Genomic DNA, 12,309 nt, shown 5'->3' on the forward strand with positions numbered 1-12,309 from the left:
GTCTTCTGGGCCCATCCCTTGGGATACTTCCTCCTCGTTTTCTGTAGCCAGGGAGGTCTGTGACTGCTGTCCAGCAGATCTTTTCACCCTTTCGTCCACCGTTTCTGCTCCTTCTTTTTCTTCCTTCTCTTGGCGGGGCTCTCCTTGTCCTCCCGCTATGAGGGCCCTTTTGGCGTGAATTTCCAGCTTATCTAGAGATTCGTGCAGTCTATCCATCAGTGCACTCTGTTCTTCCCACTGTATGTCCTGCATTCGCCTTCTACTTGCCCAGTAGGCCTCGTCCATCCTCCTCATCCGATATTCTCTTGAGGCTGGTGTGCTGTGTGCTCGCATATATTGAGATTGGGGATGTCCTGCCAGCCATTCCGTGTTTACAGCTTCTGTCTGTTGATGAGATAGGTGAGGATGTTCTTTCCCCCACCGGGCATTAATATCTTCTATCTGATCATCCCAGTACAACTGGTATCCACCGCCTTCGTCCATTTCCTGTTGATTTTCTTCTCCTTCTTCTTTTGTAGTCCCTCTTGGATGTTCTGAGCTCCCTTTTTTCTCATCTTTGTGTCTTAGAATCTCATTCTCCTCCCTCTGGCTACCTTCTTCTGAGGAAGGATGATAGGGCTCTTCATACTTGTTCATAGCATCTCCTTTTTCCGCTGACATTTGTCGGATTAGTCCTTTGACTTGTCCGCCCGTGATTTCCAGTTCTATTTCTTGTGCTTCACCTTTTTCTCCCGTATTTATTACGGGGTATATTCCATGATAATCGGGCTTCTTTTGTTCGTTGTACGGGGGGAATATGAGCTGCTCCACCCATTCACCTGATGGTGGGGCTGTAGCCTTATCCTTCTCCTGTTCTTTACTCTGCGGTTTTTTTAGCTTCTCTTCCCTTCTTCTCTTTCCTTCCTGTTCAAACCACTCCACTATTTCCCATTTCTTCATAGTTTTATCTATACTCTCTTTTTTCGCTTCCCCCCAGCATTCTATTCTTTCCTTCATCTTTTTACATTTCCCCTCATCAAATGTCCCACTTTCAGGCCACTGCAACTCTCCCTTTGTCCGGTCTTGCCACTTTTTCATGTATTTTCTAATTTCTTTTTCAGCATCCTTGTGCCTCATTATTATAATTGCAGCTGGGGTAATTAGACTTTTTCCCTTCTCCATCATGCACCCCTATCTCGCCCTTGTGGCACTGTCATGTGGTACTGGACTTCTGTGTACTGGTGACTACTTCAGCTGAACGTTTACTCTTTTTCTGGTAAACGTGGTTGTGCAGGAGTCCTAGTATGGCTCTCAAGAGAAACAAGGCAGATATTAGGATCTCAAAGTATAAGTACAAAAAATACAACTTTTAATTAAATAGTTATACTTAAAAAATGGATTAAAATCAATCAACTACATAATCAACCAAGTATTGACCCATCCCATAATTTAATTCACTAATCAATCAGATAAATACCAGTTATTCAATTAATTAATTAATCCAATCCAGATTAAAATTAAATTGTTTCAGTCACTCGGTAATTTCTCCCAACTGGTTTATTATTCCTCATCTAACGTCTCATTTATAACATCCTGTAATAGTGCACTCTAAAAAACGATTCGTTGGCTGAACAACCATTACTTTTAAAAATAAATAAACTAAACACAAATAACAAAGTAATTTTACCTTTCCAACCTCTACTTAGCATATATAGTGTCTGTAACATAAATATATAAGTTACAAGGTGAACCTAAATGTATGCATAAATATAATGAAAAAACATAAGTCACGTCAACTAGTATTAAAATTGCATCAAAACTAAGTAATTATAACATAATATTTTAAGTTTGACTGTGAGCCACGTGATATGCAAATCTGGAAAAAACTGGAGCCATTTTGTGACGCACATGTGAAGACGGTGGAAAGAGGTAAGCTTAACTTTCAATAAACTAAGCAAAATATTCGATTTTGAGGTTTTGAAATTAATAAACACTTGTTTGTAGTGTTAGATGAAGATATTTTCTGAAACGCAAAGAGACGAAGACGCTGAAAAGAGGTAAGATTTGTCGTTTTAACGTACATTCGTTTATTTGTGTTTGTGTTTGCGTTTGTGGTCAAGAAAGAAACTTTTTTAAATTGAATTTCTGAATTGCTACGAATTTAGCTTCAACAATTAGAAACGTGTTACTTGAATACTTATGAAAGTCCAGTTTGTACAAGTAAGTTATTGTATGAAAGGAGGAACGAGTGTGCACGCGATTGTCCGCCTAAAAACAGTGTGCCTCCATCGAATGAATGTTCTAGTGGTTAATTTGTTTATTTCAGAGGTATATGACCATGCATCGCGTTGGCATGTTTGCATTAAGATAAGGGCGAATTCTGACGAATCTGTTCCCGCCCTGCTCCGTGTAACGCTTTGCAGTTCTTTGTTCAATTACCACCTTGGCTTGAAACTTAACTTTTCTTATAATAATGAGAAACTTCTACGCATGCGTAAATGCAGAGCAGAAGGGCGTGACACGCTTCCGACATCCGCTGGTCTCAGCATAGCACATTATGCAAAAACGTGATCTATTAATATCTTTAAATAACAGTATTGATAAATTACCAGTATATGAGTATTTTGCCAAAAAAAGGTGATGCGTCATTAGTATATACAATCTTTTACTGAAAAGGTCTATGCTAGTAAGACTCTGCAATGTCTTGCCTATTCATACTAAATATAAAACTTTTTTCTCTTTCTAGCTCAGAGCAAGAAAGTGTTGCAAAGGGGGCAGCATCAAGGAAGTGTCCTGTTTGTTTTTTTTTGTTCAAAATTTGTTAATTTGACACATTTGTTGTACATTCATGATGTGTGGTTTTAGGCTTCACCATTGTATTGCAGCCTGTTTCAAAAAATAAAATGAAATGCTTTATTTTGTGTGATTTGCATGTGTAATTTATTTTAGTGAAGTGACATGGTAACCCATACTAGGAATTTGTGCTCTGCGTTTAACCCATTCAAGCAGCAGTGCAGTATGCAGACCAATAGCTGATGATCTAAAATAACTTAAAATTTTACATTGGTTCAACTCAATTAATTATCTTTTCTTTTTTTTTTTTTTTAACATAAATGAGCTTAAATTTTAAGTCAACTCAACCTGCAGTTACTTAGCAGATTCTACCATGTTACCTATATTCCTAAGTAAACAATGTTGAGTGTACCCAAAAATTTAAGTACATATAACAACAGTTTTCTTGTTAATTTTCAGTAATTTTTTTCCAAGTTGGGTTTACTTAAAAAGTGTGATGCAAAAATGATGCATACATATTTTAAGTAAATCCAACACATCATTTTTTAGAGTGTGTGTCCTCTAGTCGGTTAGAAAATGCCCCAGATTGGAAAGAAAACAATCTCTTGTTTTGGTTACACGTATCAGGGCGATTCAAGGCCTTACTGGCACAGAGTTACAGAGGCTAGAATGGAGGTTTCATTTTCCACCAAAATAATTTTGCTGTAATAAAACACTACAGTAAACACAAGCCATGAGCTAATGAAGAACTCAAGATCATAGCCACACGTCTTAGCTTCCAAAAACATTTTTTCTAAAGTCAAAGAAACCCAAGAGTGAATTTTATTTTACTCTAAGCAATAGTATTTGCTCAAAACCACGGAAAAGCTATTCTGTGTGTGTGTGTTCTAGGATTGCGCAATCCACCTTAAGAATTGTTATCACTGGCAGCCCCCCCTGCCAGATGGCCCTTATCGCACCTCAACTGCCACACACACACAACTGCCAAACAAACAGAAGGTGTTCTGAATACAATGGAGAACCGTCATTGGCCTTTAAGCTGTCTATCTCTACTCTACGGGCACCTATTGGCTCATGTGGGGCCTTGTTTGATTCCTAGGAGTCTGGACTACAAATCTGACACCGAATTGTAGTTTTCTGATCCTCCAATGAGAAGTGAGAGATGAACTTCTACTTACGGTTTTCGGTCAGAACCGTGATGATTGTGAGGCGAGCAAAGTGATGTGGATAATACGGTGGAGATATTCCAACTCCCCTGGATTCTTGGGAATCTAAGAATATAAAAATCTCTAATATTTGTTATGAAAGAAATCACTCCAGTGAGGAAAAAGGGAGAGCTTAAAGGCAAGTTAACTAAACTGAACTAGCGCTGCCTAGTTCAGGTAACAATCAATTAACTTAACTTGCTTACATACAAATGTATCTCACACACTCTGTATCTCACACAGTCCCTTGTCATACATAGATGTTCTACTTGTTGTGTGTTATGTTACGTTATGTTATGTTGTGCTTGTGGGTTCACGTACACTTATCACGTGTGTACTTATTTTCTACTTGTGGGTTCATATATTTATCTATCTACCCACGTACACTTATCACCGTGTACTTATTGTATATTTATATTGTGTATTTATCTATGTACATACACTTATCACATATATATATTATCCACTTATTCTCATATTCAGATCATTCTATACAGATTATCATATACAAATTATCATATACACATTATCATATACACAATACCGGGGGCCCCCCTTTTTCACCGTTCCTACCAAGCAGATCTGTCTCAACCAACCGCGATATCTAAGAACTAACGCGTTTTTACCACCTGCCGTCCTGCCCCGGTCGTGAGTCCGCACCGTCCTGCCCCGGCCCAGTACTCACACCGGAGGATACGCTCCAGGAATTTTATCATGCGCTTTACCACCTGCCGTCCTGCCCCGGTCGTGAGTCCGCACCGTCCTGCCCCGGCCCAGTACTCACACCGGAGGATACGCTCCAGGAATTTTATCGTGCACTTTACCACCTGCCGTCCTGCCCCGGTCGTGAGTCCGCACCGTCCTGCCCCGGCCCAGTACTCACACCGGAGGATACGCTCCAGGAATTTTATCCAGGCCTAACTACTACATAGTACACTCATGAGATTTTTCACACACACACACACAGTCACACATCAAAACCTTATCCTGTTATGTGGCTTTCCCTTCGTTATTTCTCATCCAGCTCTTTATCTCACCCTTAGGGGTTCTTATCTCGAGGGTGTCTGTCCGCTCTCCTTCTCGGGGCCACACCCCTCGCTCAGGCCACAGATTCACTATACACAGACATTTGAGTTTAACAGGCGTCTGCTCACCTTGTTATTTATGGCCGGCCTCTGTAGCCTGTCAGAGAGAGCGGTCCCGGTTCTGGAGGCAGTTCACACCGTCCCTGCAGAGGTCGCTTCGTGGTCGCCATTAAATATGTCGGAACTTAGAGCCCGTCTCCAAGTCGGCACATATCAGGGTGAATTCTACTGATATACTTTGTAATACTTTTATACTATAATTATTACTTAGACTTAATTTACTGATAGCACTAACATTAACACGAATTAAAACAATGGGAAAGCTCCTCAGACCTGGATGAGAATGAGCAAACTTCTTTATTGTGGTCAGTCAGCCAACAATTCTCTAAGAGAAATTGGCAATTTGAAAGTAACAAAAGAAATCCCAAAAACCCAAAAAGAAAAAGCATCTTCATGAAGAGCATCGGCATGCAAAAACAAAAACCCTCAGGACGGTCCTGCAGAGTAACGGTATTTTTACGCATACACCTTTGGCCCCAAAAATTCTCCTCTATATATACGCTTCCACGCGCCTCCTTATCGGTTCCCCTCCTCACAGGCCCGTTTTCATATCACTTTATCATTATGTCACCTTATTTACCGGAATCATCTCATATGTTTTTGTAACGTCCTGTTCCTTAAAATCCCCTTGTTTTTCCTTCACCTTTTGCCCATATGCCCATTTATGGATTTTCCTCCCCTTAGTTCCCCGGGACCCAGGTCCGGGAGCCCAGGCCTGTGACCCTGGGTCTTCTTCATTCGCCATAACAATTATATCTAAACAACAATTTTGTTATTAAAAGTGTGCTCAAAAAAGAGCCTCACTCCCTGGTCGAAGTTACATTTGCCTCTCAGTTTTTCCATGCCAGACATCCTGAAGATTAATCCTTCATTCAACTACAATGGGTAAGTTTCTCCTTTGCTATTTTCTTCTATACATGATTTTTGATAATTATAAGTCACTCTATGAGTCTGATTTATGTCAAAAGTTATTATGTTAAAAGAAAGCTCTTATCTATTTGTCATCTTATATTGTCACTATTGCTAAACTCTTGCTAAACTCTTGCTAAACTCTTGCTGCTATACTGTTGTCATTATTGTTAAGCTATTGCTGCTATAATGTTACTTGTGTACATAAAAGTAAAAAATGGAGTTCTTTAATGACTCCACAACTTTGTTTTGATCGCATGTTTCATGTTATGATCTCAGCCTGTCCTTGCTCAGGCTGGAATTGTTTACCCTTATCTCAAGTTCCCCTTATCTCTCCTCAGACCCTTCGCCTCCAGGTCGGTCAGCTCATCCTAGTCGCCCTATCAGGTCCTCGCCTCACCATTCTCGTCCTTCTCCCTACACAAGGCCAGTGCCAGCTGAAGTCATGGAGACCTATCGCCGCCTCCAGCTACTTCATATCACCCGTGAGCTCGTTACGTGTCTGGAACAGTTCTATTCTATGGCCCTATAATATATAATATATATAATATAATAATAATAATAATATAATAATAATAATAATAGTATAATGTATTCTCTTAAGGTTCAAGGATTTTCACAACATATAGTTCAGTTCAGTTATTGAGGAGTCTGATGGCTTGTGGAAAGAAACTGTTACACAGTCTGGTCGTGAGGGCCTGAATGCTATGGTACCTTTTTCCAGATGGCAGGAGGGTGAAGAGTGTGTGAGGGGTGTGTGGGGTCATCCACAATGCTGTTGGATTTGCGGATGCAGCGTGTGGTGTAAGTGTCCGTGATAGAGGGAAGAGAGACTCCAATGATCTTCTCAGCTGTCCTCACTATCCGCTGTAGGGTCTTGCGATCGAGGATGGTGCAGTTCCCAAACCAGACAGTGATGCAGATGCTCAGAATGCTCTCACTGCTCCCTCTGTAGAACGTAGTAAGGATGGGGGAAGGAGATGGGCTTTTAGCAGACTTCATAAGAAGTAGAGAGGCTGCTGGGCTTTCTTGGTGATGGAGCTGGTGTTGAGTGACCAGGTGAAGTTCTCCGCTAGATGAACACCAAGAAATTTGGTGCTTTTGAAGATCTCTACAGATGATCCGTCGATGTGGAGAGTGGTCGCTCTGTGTTCTTCTGAAGTCAACAACCATCTCTTTAGTTTTATCAACATTCAGAGACAGGATGTTGGCTCTACACCAGTTAGCTGTTGCACCTCCTCTCTGTATGCCGACTCGTCGTTGTTGCTGATGAGACCCACCACGGCCGTTCACATAGAGCATCTTTAGCATTAGCGCTGCGGGGCAATGTAAACTCCGACAATGAAAACCGTGGTGAATTCCCGCGGTAAATAAAATGGCCTGCATCTAACAGTCACACAAGCACAGAGTTCTTGCACCATTCTGTGTAAACACACACACCACCACCGCGAGCCTTGCCGCAGAGAGCTGCATTTCTGTCGGCACCAAAAGAGGTGAGCCCATCTAGCTGAATGGCTGCGTACGGAACTCTGTCGCTGAGCCACGTTTCCGTGAAAACAATGACGCAGTAGTTTTGATTTAAAAAATGTTTATTAAAAAGTTTGATTTAAAAAATGTTTATTGTTTAATGTTTAAAATGTTATATCGTAAAGTGTTAAGACACACAATTGACACAATTTGCGTAGAAACATCAGTGTTAGCCAACTAGTGGATAGGCCCATTTTTGGGAGATTCCTAAGATACATCAATCCAATTTTTCCCCATTTATTCTATGATACAGATATCAGAGCTCTGGAAATCAATCAATATCCATGATTAGACACAGACTTCCTCATGGCAACTGATCTGAAGCGCTGCACACATCTAGTGAGATGAAAGTTATGAGAAACTCCATAGACATGTTGGCAGAATGCTTTAAGACACTTTTTCATGTGATCTTGAGTTAATTGAACTGTCAGTCTGATACTCATCCATGTTTTAGGTCATTGTTTTCCCCAGTGCTGATACTTACTGTCTGATGGGTACATGTGAGGGTTTCTTTTTCTTTACTCATTTAGCTTTAGCTTCCAGCTTTTTATCTTGTGGGAAAGAAATAGTCGTAAAATATTATCTTCGAAGAAAAGATACAGAAGGTGTATCTCAATCAGCTCTTTAGTTCCCTAGTTACTGAATCAAAAAGGACACTGGAAAAGACTCAATACGCATTGGGACACCGGTGAACGATGAATTTGTATAATTTTACCAGTGTAAAAACCCAAACAGATCAAATATTTCAGTTTTATTCTGTATGTCATTTAATTGTGTTAGCCTAATCACACGTTTTTGTCATGGTATTTCATGCAGGATTGTAGACTAACTAGATAAAGCAGGGCTCTCAAGTATCACGCATTGAGCATGACAGTCACTCATGTCGGTCTTTTGTCACGCTCTGTTTCCACACATTGTATTTCTCATGCAGAAAATCTGACTATTTATCATATATTTAATAAGCTGCAGCGCCCAAAATGTCTCTGTCCGCACCGCTGTCTCTATGGAACCGGGCAGGAATCAAGCGCGTCTCCCCTGGAGTTCTTAGTCGAGCCTGACACTTATCAGCCAATCAAAAAAGAGGCTACACAACAGCCAATCAGAAAATAGCACTATTGTATCTGGGTAAGATTTAACGCAACAACCAATGAAAAAAAAGCAAATCCTGTAATTGTTCAGCATCATCCTTGTTCACCCACAGAGAAACCCACTGGAGCTGTGAGCATCACTTTGAGCACAGAGTAAGTCATGATCTCCTGTTGTAATGTTACAACAAATTCACAACTTGTTTGACACAAACAATGACATTTTGACTGCTGTTAGAGTTTCCCAGATAATCAGCATCAGTTTTTCATGAGTGTCTGTAACTTAGCCAACAGTTTTACAGCCGGTTCACTGACAACACCTGCTCAGAACAAGTAGTCTAGGCCAGTGGTTCTCAAACTGGGGGCCCTGAGATGGTGCCAGGGGCCCCGGTTCACTGACAACACCTGCACAGAATGAATTTATCATAAATTAAATCTCAGAAAAATAAGGCTACTAACAACCAGCACTACATTGTATATTGTATTATGTTTTGTTTAATTTAAATATTAAGTTTTGGAATGTTTTATGGCATATCTATCTATCTATCTATCTATCTATCTATCTATCTATCTATCTATCTATCTATCTATCTATCTATCTATCTATCTACTACACAATGCTGCATGAGCAGCATGTTGGTTCTGGCTTGTGTGATTTCGGAGACAATGTAGAGGCAACAGCAAGCAATAGCAAGCTGGCTATTTTTTCCCTAGATGAACAGAAATTAGCATCTAAAAAAAATTGATTGCGTTTGTCAAATCGTGTAACAAACAACAAACATGGCTGCCACGGCCTAAAGCAGCCACCAGTGCTCATATGTTCTCAGTCACCGGTTGGTGGTGCACACTATATAAGCACCACGTTTTCAGTTCCACGTTGTGAGATCATTTGGTCTGTGATGTTACTAAGCCGGTTTGTAAGTGACATTGCCTTTTTGGTTTTTGTACAGTTTGTGCTCGTCTTTAACTTTACCTAGCAACAGAGAATCTACAGTATTCACTTCCGTTGCCCTGTCCCTGTTCTGTCCTGAGTATTGCCTGATGATGGTTGTCTTCTGTTCTTATTTGTCCTTGTTCCGATATTTTTGAACTGGTCATATTTTTAGCTTGTTCTTATTTTTCTGCACTGTTCCTAATATTTTAGGTTAACAAAGAATTTATTTCATTCATTTATTCATTTATTCATTTATTTATTCATTTATTTCATAAATTCATTTATTTGCATCCTTCCCTCTGTGTCTGCATCATGACAATGTTAAGCACTAACTGTAACATAAACCATTGCATTCTTTCACCTTAAGCAAATTAGCCTCTCCATGTAAGTTTTATTTATTTGATAGTTTTTCATCTCTCCTGTATAACTGTAGTGAACTGTAGTGTACTTCAGCTACATAGTAAATATTTTTACGTGTATGTGATTTGCGTCACAGTTAATGTCTTTGAACGTGAGGTCAATGAACATATAGCGTCATGTCTTTGTCATGGCAACCCTCGTGTCCAGAATAGTCTAACATTTCCATGTTTTCTTGTTGCTTTGGAGAATGCATGATAATCACAGAATCTTACAATTAAAATTTTTTGAAGCCTCGAGCATGCACAAGGTTGAGTGGGCAGAACAAAGGCGGTGGAATTCATTACAAGGCCAAGTGGGAGTCACGCATCAGGGTCTAATTTGCTGGACGACTGCAGGCAAGGCAATTAAAGATTTTTGTCTCCTGGCCAAAGCGGTGTGCAATTAAGAGGAATGCAATTCAGCCTCTTTATTTCGCAATCACATCGAGGGCTGTTAGCAGCTATATTAACGGCAGTGTTGCTAGGACATTTTGGGCTAGTTTATTTTTCCCCTCAGTATACTCAAATTTCTCCCCAAATTACAGCCTTATTATCACATCGGTCTAAATAATATCTATAAGCATGAGCCTGGGCAGACTGGTCATGGAGGTGGTGTCGTCAGTGTCTTTAGCGATTTTCTTACTGTTACTCAGAGAACAGGATCTATGTTTAATCCCTTTGAAGTACTTGTTCTTAATGTTGCATTCTGGGACATACAGAAGAAAAAATCATCTGTCTCTTGCTCTAGCAACCGTGAATAGACCCCCAGAGCCCCACGCCGATTTGTATCTTAGATCTTAGAGAATTTGTAGATTTTCTTTCAGACCTATTGGTTAATTTTGATTAAGGGTTAATTGTAGGAGATTTTAACATTGACAAACGTTGACAAAACAAATGATGTGAATATTTTAGATGAATACTTTAGGACTCGCATTTATGGACATACATAACTCATGTGGGCTTAAACAAAATATTACCAGGCCAACTCGTCGATTTAATCATACGCTAGATTTAATAATGTCACACAGAATAGATGTCACTGGTATTGATATCATACCTCAACGTGATGACATCACAGACCATTATACTATACATCACCTCATAATGTACACACTAAATGTAGTTTAGTTTAGTTTAGTTAATTTATAAAGCACATTTAAAAACAACAACCGTTGCAGCCAAATTGCTGTACATCAAATAAAAACACACAAGAACAGTGCAAAAGTAAGAACACAATCCAAAACGAACCAAAAGAAAAGACATAAAATTCTACACCTTCAAACAGAGTTAAAACATACAGAATAAAAGTGGGTTTTTAAAGCAGTTTTAAACAATGAGACAGTGGTAGCAGATCTTAAATGAAGAGGGAGATTGTTCCACAGCTTTGGAGCTGCCGTAGCAAAAGCCCGATCGCCCTTAGTTTTGAAATGTGCACGAGGAACCGAGAGAAGGAATTGATTAGAAGACCGAAGGAGATCTAGGGGTAAATTACGGAGTGAGGAGGTCACAAATATACTGGGGAGCACAACCATGTAAAGCTTTAAAAACATAAAGTAAAATCTTAAAGTCAATACGGAACTTAAACGGGAGCCAGTGCAATGAGGCAAGTACTGGGGTAATGTGCTCACGTTTTCCGGTGCCAGTCAGTTATCTCGCATTTCTCCCGCATTTTGTACCAGTTGTAAACGGTCGAGAGATGATTTAGGCAAGCCAAAATAAAGAGAGTTGCAGTAATCCAATCTCGAAGTTATAAAAGCAAGAATTTTAATTGTAAGGTCCTTCATAGAAAGCATCTTCTTGATTTTAGCAATTGATCTCAACTGAAAAAAGCTGCTTTTCACAACAGTGCTAATCTGTTTATCAAAGGACAACATAGGATCAAAAACAACACCAAGGTTTCTAATATGATCACTTACATTAGCAGACAAAGTGCCAAGCTGCTTTATAAGACCAGAAGACACAGTTGTTGGACCAAAAACTATTATTTCGGTTTTGTCATTACTTAACTGTAAAAAATTCAGATCCAGCCAGCACTTAATGTCCTGAAGACAAGCAAACAGAGTGGACATAGAGCAGTTATTGTTTTTAACAGGAAAATAGAATTGAGTATCATCAGCATAGAGGTGATATGATAAATTATGTTTCTGAAAGATATAACCGAGTGGAAGCATATGCAACGAGAAAAGCAAAGGACCCAAGATAGAGCCCTGAGGAACACCATAGGAGATTTGAGCCCTAGATGAAAAACAATTTCCCAAATTAACAGAAAAAGATCTGTCCTTAAGATAGAAAGCAAACCAGTTCAACACAGATCTCTGAAAACCAGCTACTCGA

At 39.7% G+C, this 12,309-nt stretch overlaps 1 long non-coding RNA gene across 1 annotated transcript; it reads left to right on the forward strand.

The window, feature by feature from the left end:
* The first annotated feature begins 4,128 nt into the window (after positions 1–4,128).
* On the forward strand, positions 4,129–6,655 carry LOC132850426 (uncharacterized). The gene is made up of 3 exons (XR_009648982.1): positions 4,129–6,007; positions 6,373–6,516; positions 6,636–6,655. It is a non-coding gene; the product is annotated as an uncharacterized LOC132850426 (long non-coding RNA).
* The last annotated feature ends 5,654 nt before the right edge of the window (positions 6,656–12,309 follow it).

Source organism: Tachysurus vachellii, chromosome 8 (genome assembly GCF_030014155.1).
Source record: "Tachysurus vachellii isolate PV-2020 chromosome 8, HZAU_Pvac_v1, whole genome shotgun sequence".
Classification (NCBI taxonomy): domain Eukaryota; kingdom Metazoa; phylum Chordata; class Actinopteri; order Siluriformes; family Bagridae; genus Tachysurus; species Tachysurus vachellii.